This window comes from Cyprinus carpio, chromosome A13 (genome assembly GCF_018340385.1).
Source record: "Cyprinus carpio isolate SPL01 chromosome A13, ASM1834038v1, whole genome shotgun sequence".
NCBI lineage: Eukaryota > Metazoa > Chordata > Actinopteri > Cypriniformes > Cyprinidae > Cyprinus > Cyprinus carpio.
Window position 1 is genome coordinate 30,138,815 of NC_056584.1, and position 12,832 is coordinate 30,151,646.

Below are 12,832 nucleotides of genomic sequence, written 5' to 3' on the forward strand. Positions count from 1 at the left end.
GCTGTGTCATTTTGTATCGGCTCGGCCCCTCTGATGCACTATTCTTTGGCCTGTTTTCCTTCTTCTTCGTCGCCTCCACTGCGAAACACATGTCTAAAGATAACTTATCAAAACTAGGCTTTATATATAGGCTTTTTTATATATATAACGCAAGAAAAAAGCAAAATCTATCTATTTATCTAGCTTATATATGTGCTTTTTCTAACACTGACAATACAAAAGGCAAACCAAAATGCACATTCAGTAAATATAAAGTAGTAAAACCTGAGCGTATAGATAAAAGATCTGTCCAGTAAGTTTCTCAATTTGGGCAGCTGTAAGATGGCAGTATGGCCCCCCTGCTGCTGGGTGTCCCTGTGTGGTTGAATTTTGGGGCCCCAGACTGTGACAGCTAAATGATAGAAGGAGACCAGAGCGAGAAAGCCAGTTGTCTATTCACATCCAGCTGCAACATTAGCATATCTCAAACAGCAGGACCAAAAGCCTTACCACCTATAGATGAACTTTTTTTTTCTCTGCCTTCTGAGTTATTTCCAAAATAAAGTGGAATGTAACAGGCCGGGGCAGAAGATGTGTGTGGAAAATGTGTGTGTGTGTCTGCAAAAAGAGCAAAGAGAAAAACTGAAGTAGCCTACGCGCAGCTCCACGCACACAAAAAGATATGTGACGTGCAGGACAGGAGAAAGCGTGTGTTCCTGAACCTGCTAGAAAAGTGTCTGTGCGAGGGGGGGGGTGGGACTGAAACCAATATGTCGCCGCGGCGCAAACTGGCAGCAGCGAGTTGTGAGACTAGCAAATGGCATGGGACAATGGGGGCGGGGGGGACAATGGGGGCTTATCAGTTTACGAAGGGGAAACCAGGTGAGGGGGGGGGGAAAAAAATGGTGTGCGGGGAGGTGCGAAGCATTTACTCCAGGGGTTAGTCAAGCTCATATGGCCCCTTGAGTGGCCAGGCGTGGCTGTTTACAATAGGCACATAACGGTGCAACTTTGAGTCAAGCTACAGAGAATAGCTGAGCTCTGTATCTGCCACTTACTTAGCCTGTCCTGCTCAGGAGAGTCTGCATGTGGCAACACTGGCAATGGACAACCCTACTCAAGAACGGGGAAAACCCAACACTTTTTGTCTTTTCTGTGCCCTTTTTTTAAAAACACAAAAGCAAAGACGTAAAGCAATAGGATTAAAATTCATCCTTTTTGAACCACTTCCTCCCCCAATTCCTCTTCTGATTACACCGGACTTAAAAGCATGCGAGCAGAAGAGGCAGGTGGCTCTGACCCAGGCTGTGACCCTAGCGCTGTTCTGCCACCCTCAGCCACTTCGGCAGAGGGTACGTACTACTACAGCTGCAATCGGAACATGGGCCCCAATGACCGCTTCTTTCTTGCCAAGCAGCCACAGTGTTTGGATCATTCCAGCCGACCTGCGTCTCTCTACAACGTGGGCGACAAAGATGCGCCTGCCAAACGACTTGACCACGAGAACCATGCCTTAGGCACGCAGGCAGGCACTGGTTTCCCTCCTGGCAAAGCGATGCCATGCTGACACGCAGGTGTTCCTCTGCTCCCTTTTTGCTCCAGTGTGCCTGGACCGGCCCATCTACCCCTGCCGGTCTCTGTGCGAGGCGGTGCGGGACAGCTGCGCTCCGGTCATGGAGACCTATGGCTTTCCCTGGCCAGAGATGCTACAGTGCGAGAAGTTTCCCATCGACAACGATCTGTGCATTGCTATGCAGTTCTCTGAGAGTCACGCCACTCAGACTCCAGTAGGACCTACAAGAACAATTGTATTAGTGATTCAGTTGTTATTGATTCATTCATTGAAAGGTAGAATTGCCTTTAAACAGGTTTTGATTTCATTAAAGTTTGCATAAATAAGCAGGAAAAAAAATCTAATTTTAACAGCATTATATATAGTTATATTTCTTCATATCCATCTTACTTAAGCATTGTTTCTTAATGAAACATTTGTATGCACTATAAAAAGCATCAGTGCTTCATTCTTGCCAATTCCAAAAACTCTTTTTGTTTAAAAAGAGGAAAAATTATAAACATTAAGTCTCCATAGATCTATACAATAAGTCCTATTGGTGGATTTTCTCTAGCTCTGTTTAGCCTGAGGCTCTTGAGAAAGTAAAATTAAGGAAAGCTCTTGGAAGGACAAAAAACTTTCACTATCTAAAGCAACATCTCATGTGGAATGTGGAGAGGAGCATTCCTGACTGCGCCATGCCTCTCTCTCTTGTTTAATCGTGCATTTAGGTTTCCAATTAACCAGGCAGCCAAACCCTTTGGATCACTAATTAGTCTGAAAAGTTGTACATTACTTTGTCTCACTGAGATGAGAAGGACTATTGTAATAGACAGAGGAAGGAAAAGAGAGGAGAAATGGGAGTGTAGCTAGTGTTCAGGGGAAGTTTGAGCATGGTGCTGAACCACACAAACAGGACAATACACTATAAAAATACATACAAATTTAACTAAAAAAAATAAAAATAAAACATAAAAAGCTTAAAATAATTTTTTAAAAAAGTGTTTATTTTCAGAACCATTTGTAAAGTATAATGAAATAAGAAAAAAAAACTGCACCAAGTGATGCAAAAATTACACTTCCGTGTACAAAACAATGAGAAAAATATGAATGTATCATAGTGTATGCTGTATACAAAATGAATCTTTTTTTTTTTCACATGAATCACATCACAGCTTTTCTTAGACATATAGAAATACATATAGAAATAAAAAACTAACATAACAGTTGGATGCTTGCCAAATGGTATCTAATGAAATATCATTCATATGTTACCCGAAAAGAAAATTGAATTTACTTACAAAAATACATAAAAAAAAATGAAATACTCCAATCAAAAATAAAAGCAATTTTTTTATCTTTTAAATTGTTATTATTAAAAAAAAAGCAAAATTAAGGAAATGATGGTTTAGTTAGTCTGTGAAATCATAATAGCTTATATAAAATATATATATATAATATATATATATATAATAATATAGATAAAACAATGAGTCATGATATTCTGCAAAAACGGTGAAAAACATGCCACCTCTCTTTCATACTAGATTGATGGATACAAGTCTTAAAAAAAGAAAAAAAAAAGCGGCTTATAAAAAAAATGACCACACACTTTTATACTCCAAGTTTGGGTTCTGTTGGAAAAAAAGCTCCTAAAATTGAGCAAATTGAGAGAGTACAGAAAGAGGGACCTTGAACAAATCAATTACAAAACCATAGCCATCAAAAGAAATGAACTAAAAGTAAAAACTTGCAGAATATGAAATGTCTTTCTACACACCTGATGGAAAGTAGCCGCGCCAAGCGTTCCAGTGAGTGTGTTTTGGGAGTTGCACCATCGCTGAAACAGGATTTAAGAAACTGACAGACAAACCCTTGCTTGACACGGCCAGTCGCTCCGCCCTTTCTCCGTCAGCTCCAGCAGACCGGGACATGAAGAGCTGTTTTTTCCCCTGTGGTTTGAGGGAAACCCGGGGACACAGCCCGCCCACAACCAGACCCCTCAGACATGCATCATGGGCTGTTTCTGGAGACTGATGTTAAACGATACATTCCCGAAAAATCACATTGGACAGGCAGCAAAAATCCTCTTTAAACAATATTTTCATTTTACAAATAAAGATTTTCTCTAACAGACAGATAGCAAAACAAAACAACCCCACTGGAATATTTAACATTAATCAAAAAAAAGGGGCATATTTCATGCTTAATCTCTGTGATTTAACATTTAAATGATTTTAAACCTGAAGCATGAAAGGGTTTTTTTTTATGGAAAATGTTAACATTTTTTTTCTAATGTGCAGAGACAACTTCTAGTAGTGACATTGGTTTCAACCAGGGTGTGGGTTTGGCAAGGGCTATTTGTTAACTGAGGGAAGTTTCTGTGGAAACCTGTTTAAAAATCATTATTTTTTGCAGCTTTTCTTGATGACACTGGGGGGATATACATTATACATTTTACAGAGAGGATTACATTTTATTATAAAACAGGACTGAAACATTTGATTCGGCCGACATAATAAGTACAGGATAAAACAAACTAACAGTTCAGATTAGAGTGAATGTGTATTCCATTGTTTGCAGGATTCTGGTGAATGCAGAGGCCTGCTGCCTGAGGGGGGATTCAAAGAAACATGTAAACCTGTCTCTGTCTCTTCGCCACTACATTTAAACAGACATAAATCCGCAGTTTTTCACCTGATTAATGTTTTGGGTTATGTAATGTAATGATTTAAAGTCCAAAGTGTGCTGCTCATAACTTCAAGGGTCCAAATGAGCCATAAAATTATGACCTGTGCTATTTAAACTGAACATTTCCCTCATAAACTGTGATACAGAAAGTCAGCGATGCAGAAATCGTTCAGACACGGAACACGTGTAGCAGTCTCTCTGAGACAAATGTGAGGACTGCAATGCACTCGTATATCCACAATGACAAACTGTGAAAAGTAGTTTAGTGATGGTTTTAGTCAAGTTCTTTTCAGTAATAAGGAAGACCAGGGCCAGTTTGTCAGTATTTAACCCCCTGTAAAAATATCTCAATATGGGTATATTAAGCAACATACTTTAAAATCTGGGTGCAAAAAAAAAAAAAAAAAAAAGGACTAACATTTCCAACATTATTGCCCAGGAAAAAAAAAAAAAAAATCTTCAAATGATATTTTAACTAGTGGGACATGTTGTCCAATATAGGAGTAGTATCACAGGGATGGCCCCCCGCCATTAATCACACATCATAGGGTTTTTTTTCCCGGTCAAATTTATCCAGTAAACATTACGGAACGCAAAATGTAAAAGATATATCAACCATTCTTTTGACCAATATTTTATAAAAATGCCCTTCTTGTGAAAAAAACGTTTAGCCTTTGAAGTAAAATATATTTTCATGGACTTCATTGACCCTTGTCTTGAATGTGTGGTTTACATTGCACTAAGTCCCCGTCACCAGCACTACAAAAAAAAAGAAAAAAAAAAGGAAACAAAATTTAATAAATACATAACCTACATATGAGATCAGTTTGTTTTCCAAAGGACTTAACAGAGTTTATATTTCAAGTTTATTGTCGCAAAATAATATTTAATATGACTGAAACAAACAAATCAGTACAGTAAGGTTTTTAGAACTTTTAGGTTAAACCTGTTTGTGGTCTGGAAACTTGAGTTATAAGGTACTACATGAACTACAAATTTTATTTAGTCTACCTGAGCAACAGGTTTTACATTGCAGAAACCGGTTTAGGACTGAGCTGTTAAACGTATCACTAAAGCACTTTTGCTGATTAAAAAGTTTTTCTTTTCAGAAGCAGTTCTGTTTATTTTCCTTGTACACGTTTCAATGAACATGAAGAAGGAATTCAACAGGAAATTTAGGGAATAAATTTAAAAAAAGCAGTATTGGCTCTGATATCACTCAGGGTTCTTCTGAATTGGCACTACACTTCTATGCAGAAACTTGGTTTTTCAGATTTACCCTTTCCTCCAGTCACCTGACACATTGCTTTGGCTCTGTTTCCAACCGGGCATCCTGCCAGTGAGCCACCCCTGGCAAAACAGAATAAATCGCTCTGCAGTGCAAAGACATTTTCGCGTCGCTGTATGCAGTTTGCTTACAGCGTTGGAGCGAATATGAAACAAAGTTTCCTCCACGAACACACTCACTAGGGCACAACTCACCAAACACCACACGTCTCCCGACTTGCCGAATATTCCCTGTATGCCAGAATTTCTGCTAAAGGGTTCCAACTTGCCGATTGAAACTTACAGGCGGGTTTTCACTCACCCTATGACCCATGCACTGTAAGCCTGGTGAACTGTGACCCCTCTCCTCATTATTCTACCGCTATGGCTGTGCTTGAGGCTGAGTGAGAAACTCTGACTCCATGGTTTTTTAACCGGGAAGGGTATGGCTGACGATGATGGCACATAGTAAGTTCTGTTTTACCAGATGCTTTTTGTTTTGTAAACCTTTCAAAGAGTACCCAGCTCTGAGTAAATGACAACATCATACCTTCACCCACCCCAAGCAGATCAGCCCGACATCCACCCCAAGAAACAAAAAGGTTATTGGGTTTTATTATTATAAGTATATATATATATTCTAATATAAAAATATATATAATCTAAGGGTATCCCCTAATCTAGATATATATATATATATTCTAAGTACTTCTCATGTATATTTAAAAGTAATGTCTTATTTATAACATATCACTGTAAAACAATACAAAAGACTCAATTAGATATAATGACCTTTTTGTTTGTACTGATAAATGCTTGAACTTCCAAATATCTAAATATGTGTACAGTGTTTGTGTTATACAGTAATACTAAAGTCCAAAAAAAAAAAAAAAAAACTGAACAGAGTTTAGACTGCATGTGCACAATTAAACATCTGTACTTTCACTTGCTGTGTGTGACAGCTTTACAGTTTAAAATAAGATCAAGCAAATCGCGTGTCAGCTCAAAAGAAGGTCACGTACAGCTGTTTGCCCAACAATGTCCATGGAACATTTTTACTGTCAAACCTGCTGCGAAGTAAAGTTTTTCACAGTGACCTTCTAAAGTTTTACCCCTGCATTTGTCTTCGTACATCTGCAAAGTGTGTTGAAATATTAGGGTTTCTATAATATCCTGATACTCCTTTTTTGGAGAGTGCCAAATTATTTTCCTCTAGGTCAGTTGAATGCAGTCGAACTGGACATACCCTAGTGACACTACAGATTCTGTAGGGATAGATTTCATAGTGCATAACCACTGAAAGTCCTATCTTGGTTTATATAACTCCCTTCCTCTGTGAGAAATACAACTAGCAGCTGCCAACCTCTCCCTCTCTGGCTTCCAAACGCTGCGGATAACTCCTTGCCCTGGCCTGCTGCCCCCACAATGAGTCCCAGCACTGAAAATGAAAGTGCACGAAACCAACCCCCCTTGGAGTTTTAGAATCAACATAATCACATCATTTTAGTAAATAATGTTTTCCATTTGGTTGTGTGTGTCTACTAGTGCTTAAACTGTTGAGAGGCCTTTAATTGAGTTCATCTTTCACTGAATCCTGCAACATTACTGATGCCTCACATAACAACTACAAGTAAGCAATTCGTAGGTTGATTTCACAAAAGTGTAAACATGGCAAAAAACTTGATCTATCCCAACCATCCTGAAACAGCAACACCGTAATCAACCAATTGCACAAGTTTGGGGGGGCGGGGACTATCAGTTTGTCAGACAAAATATATGTAGGCAGGTTGAATTATTCATAGGTAAATATATTTCTGAGTTATTTTTGATGTTACTACCTTGAAAGTATGCACATTTTTTAGATTTCCCAAAAAGATTTCCCCAAAACAAAACAAGTCTTTCGCAGTATTCTTTAAATACCAAAATGTTTTGGCTAAATGTTCTAGACACTAACTTTTCCCTCTCTTTACCCTACAGTTTTCAAAGTGTGTCCACCCTGTGTGACAATGAGTTGAAAGCTGACACCATAATGGAGCACTACTGCGCCAGTGATTTTGGTAAGATATTAACTTTTGAGACATTAAATTTTGACAACATTAATAACTTGTCTCTAGAGGAAATGATCTCTTCATAATGACATAAAAAATATGTGATGAAAAAAAAAAACTGATTGAGAAAGTCTGCAGTTTGCTAGCATGGGAAAGTGCCCACTTTAATATATAGATAGGGTGAATATAAAAAGGTGACCTCATTAGAAAAAAAAAAAGATACAATATGAGGAGGTTGTTCTATTAATTGCAGTAACATTACTGTGCAATAATGAAAAGTGATATATTTTTTTAAGAATAATAATAAAATTAGCTATTCACAAGAATATATTTAATATTTTGAATCTGCATCAAAACAGAATATATTGTACAAAAATAAAAAATACAATATTTTCATGCTAGTAGCAATGTATCATTAAATTACAGAATTAAATTATAATAACATATAAACATATTTTCAAAGTAGAGAATTTGAATTCAGTTAGAAAGATATCACATTCCACGTAAATAATATACAAAACATTGTATTAATAGATTTGAAAGCATGGGACACATGAGTTTGTATGGAAAGGGACATCCAGTTTTAACGGTGTTGGAGGATTCCTGTTGTAATAGTTTTTGGATTCTTTATGGTTAGTTTAAAGTGATGTATTCTGACTGGAGCTCCGTTGATCTGTCAAATGTGAATCTCTAGAATGAGTCTCTGGCATTGAATAAAAGAGTTTCAAGGTAAAAAGTCATTTGAAAGCCTTCCCTATAGAGAGCAGAGAGGATTATAGCCACAGTAAAGCCACACATAAGCCTGACTTATCTTTTGGCTGTGAGGCCTATTGCTCTTAGGATTTGCATGTATTTTTCCAGATGACACCAGAAAATATTGTTAGTAGTAGTCTGAGTGTTCTTTCTATATTTATGTAGATTTTACACACATTATAGTCAGAAAGCGAAGTCCAGACATCAGAAAATGAGTTATAATGTTTAAAAATTCCACTATTTATCAGCTCTTGAGATCTAATATTTCGTATATTGAAAGTAGAATGCATGGCAGGATATTACAGCTTTTGATTCATTTCCTCCCTGATCACCATCTCACGTCATTGCACTGGTACCCTGCTCACATGACTTGTTTGTTGACTAGTGCTGTACAGTTTATTATGATTGTAAAGTTTAATAGTGCACTCTATTGTTAATCTTACTCGGATGTTATGGCCACTTTTAACAATGTAGCAGTAATCAGTGTATCAACACATTCTGGACAGTAGCACACTTGTCAAATGATTTAAAGGTTTTTGCATGTGCAGACCACTGCAGAGAAAAAAACTCTCCATTAGAGTGTATTACTGGCTCTAAACACAGCTGATTTTAATTTGATCTAATTTTAATTTTGAATAGAGCTAATGAAATGTATTGTTTATAAGTTTGTTTTTGAGATTTTAAATGGCTCAGTTTTATATGTGTGATTTAGTTTTTTATCTGTGATTTGTCATTCTCCTTTTTTAGTGAGAGCTATTTACATCTCAGGTGCTCAAATAATAAATAAAGATAATAATAAATATTTTATGTAATAAAATTCCTTCAATTTATTGTTATTTAATATTTGCAGTGAATACAGTAAAATACAATGACTAACCAATGATTGATTTTAAAATTATGTTGGTGATCTACTTCTTTTAGGACAGAACAGAATATCTGTCCCATTGTAAAAGGAAAGAACAACAACAACAACAACAACAACAAAACCTGTCATTATTTACTCACCCTCATGTTGTTCCAAAACTCTATGATGCTTCTTTCTTCTCTAAAACACAAAAAGAAGAAATTTTACTCTGATATCTTTTTTTTTTTTTTTTTTTTTTTTTCTGAAAAAAGAAAGTCAGAATTAAAGTAAGTTAATGATGACAGAATTTAACTCCTTTGGGTGAAGTCAGAAAAAAAAAAAAAACCTGTGACCTCAGTGGTTTAAACTTACTTTATTTCCCTCTCTAATGGTGATTCTGGGGAAACTTAAAGACAAATGTTTTTAATCACGTTATATAAAGAATGCCTAATTAGAGTAAAGTGCAGCAATAGAGACTCCTTTCTTTAAAGATTCATCACAGCTCTGCACTGACAGGTCTTTGAGTTGAACAAAAGCCAGAATTAATTAGAGCATTATCACGAATCAGCTAATTGTATACAAATGCATTTATATAATTTCTAACTTAATAAATGCTATTAAAATTGTCCAGAATGATTTAAGTGTTTATAGTGGTCTACCATTTTAATGGTTTTCACAGCCTAGGGCTAGAATTTCATCCATTTCAGTTAGAAAATAAAGTAGTAATTATTGTATAATAATGCAAAACAGTAATGTGCATTTTGATGTTTTGATGTTCCCTGCCAGTTCAGTATTTTTTTAACACTAAATGTTACCAGTTCTAACGGTCTTTCTCTATTGAAACCCCTCAACCCCCAAAGCTCTATTCAAGTCTATTGCTGGCTCTGGCTTTGCACATATAGGCAAGGTTTTATTTCAGAATTATTGAAGAAGGCTGCAAATGCTCAGGGTGAACACTTTTCCTTGTCTTTGCCTCCTTCATCGGCTGTCAGACTACTGCCATCATTTAAAGCAGCTCTTGTGGTTTCCTTGTCACCACGATTGGCCCCATCCCCACAAGCATTAATGGGTCATGAGTGATCACCTGATCAGAGAGAAAAACCCAATAGCCATAACTCCAGTTCTTAGCCATGTGAGCTGTACAGTTTATTTTATAGTTCTACTTAGCTGTGACTAAAGTTAATGTGTGCATGTCTGTATCTAGTGAAAATAGTTTAAAAGTACATTAATAATATATATGCTACATTAAGAGAGAGAGCTGATAACAAGTGATTTGAAATCCTGACTTTTCCGTTCCCCAAAGTTTTAATACACCTGTGGCTCTGGGAGACTTCAACAATTTTGTTTGTCTTGTTTGAGAGTCCCCTGACACAGCTACAGTAGGCCTACTACTTTTACTAAGCAACAAATTATACTGAAGCGAGAACTTACACCATAGTTAGAACAACAAGAAATTATGGTCGAAGCGTAAGAAATCCGTTTAACAAAATATTTGATGCCAATACGCAAACATCCCCATGCAGATGCGAACTAAACTCAGAGAAACCATTTAGAACATACATTCTGGTACGTTCCAGAGAAGCGGTGAAAATGTTGTATTATAGTAACAAAAGAGCAATACTTACACTGATAAATGCATAAAATCTCAAGATGCGTTTTCCAGGTAAATGCTGGGATGAATTTGCTCTCAGCAATCTTGCAGCATGAGTTTCTGTTTCCACGACATGGTGGCGAGGTGTACAGGTTTTGTACTGTCCCAACTCTCATGTTTTATGCTCCAAAATGGGCAACATAGAAACAAGTGAACCTGAAGAATCAGTGGATTCCACTGTTTTATGTTTTTTTATTTTTTTTTGATGGGATTTGAAGCTAGAGGTTTGGTTTCTAATCATTTACACATGCATTAAATCAAAATTCATGTTTGTATTAATTTTATTTAATTATATTTTTAATAAATAACAGGCAGATAAGTTAATTCTGAATCAAAAGAAAAGTTACATATGAAATTTTAAAACTGAGGGTGGGAAAAAAGGATGGGGTAAATGCCACAGCCTAAAATAGTGGCTAAAGATTATTGTAATCCTCTTTGAAATGAGTTCCCAACATAAACAAGACTTGTTGAAATTTTCCCCAACAAGAAAAATGAAAATGTAATCACCAAAAAAAACAAATAAATAATGAATTATGAAACATTAGAAAAATTTTTCCAATAAGAATTTGGTTAGGTGGTTGTAAGATGGTTGGGGCTACTGACTGGGGTGTTTGCTTGTTCAACAATCTGTCTTTTTGAAAAGTCGTGTTCGGTTTCCTGGACTCTCCCGTCCTGCCTCCTGGTGGAGTGCAATTAGTGGCCATCCATTTTTTGAAATGAATGGCTCTTCTGGGGAGATGTAAACTATTGCCAGTATTTCTGGAATAGCCTTGGTGTCTTCCTGTTGTGCTCGTTGTGAAAGGTTCTTGTTGCTTGAGACAGCAGAAATCATGGGAGGCAAGGGGGCCGGGGGAGTTGAGCACGTGGTCCTCATAAGAAAATGTTTTTCCCATGGGGTCATTTCTTTCTTTCCAATGGATAAAGTACAAATGGCGACAAGGTAGGAACCCAGACTTTTCCCCAAAGGTCTCTCAGGTCGTATCCCCCTTGGGTGTTTTTTAAAGGGACAGTTCACTCGAAATGAAAGATTCCTGTTCATCATTTACTCCACCCTCATGTTTGTTTTCCAAACCCCCCCCCCCGTAAAAACAAAAAATTTTGTAAAACTTTTGGGGGGGGGGAGTTTTTTTCTATTTAACTTGTGTTTTACACTTCATGTCTGTGACCAATTAATCCACAAGCAGAAGAAAAACCGTGAACATGCAATGTTTCTGTGTGCAAATTACTGGAAAATTACTGTTCGTCTGACAAACAAAAATTGGGAATCCTGCTCTAAGTCCACCGCGTTCTTCTTTGGGCATATTTTTATCTACAGCACGGGGGGGGGTCTCAAGATGAAAGATTAAAGAGGTAAAAAAGGAAAGGGCGACCGCAAACACTCTCGCAGCACAAAAGAAGAAGAAGGTTCTGAAGATGGGAATACTGATGAAAGAAGACTTGAAAAAGCTCACGCCTATAACATCAAGAATGGAGCAAAAACTGTCCCTGCTCCCGCACTGGACAATCTTGGGAGCAACTTTCCTCATCATGGGTGCCGAGGGGCAAAAGTGGACCCATGCAGTTAACTGGCTCATGTTCCATCCCCACAAGTGGACAAAAAAGAGCAAGGAACTCAGTTTTGTCTCATTTAAATACATGAAAATGCATCAATCAATGCCCCACTTATCACAAACGGTCCCTTCCAGTGACCAATGACTCTTCCTGCCTACAGCAGGCCCTTCGTCTTCCAATAACCATCTTTCAGAGGACCCACATCCCATGACCTAATTCCCGACAGTTAGAACAGGAATGTATTTCATTACGCGCCAAAAGAAACGCTGCTTTTGGAAACTGCTTTAGGACGTTTAATTCATCATCCAAGTCCAGCCTACAATTTGTTGGCAACCTGTATCTTACAATAAAATTTATTGTTTTATGAAGCGATCAAGCACACTTATGATGCCGCATGGCATATTTTAGTGAAACCCTTTCCCCCGTTTTCCCTCATCTCAAAGGCACAAGAGATTTTTCGGAGAACACTATCAATCAATGTGAGACAAAAGAAAATT

The 12,832-nt window shown here is 37.3% G+C and overlaps 1 pseudogene; it reads left to right on the forward strand.

Moving 5' to 3' along the window:
- Positions 1 to 1,249: 1,249 nt before the first annotated feature.
- Positions 1,250 to 12,546, forward strand: LOC122147323 (annotated as a pseudogene).
- Positions 12,547 to 12,832: the final 286 nt, after the last annotated feature.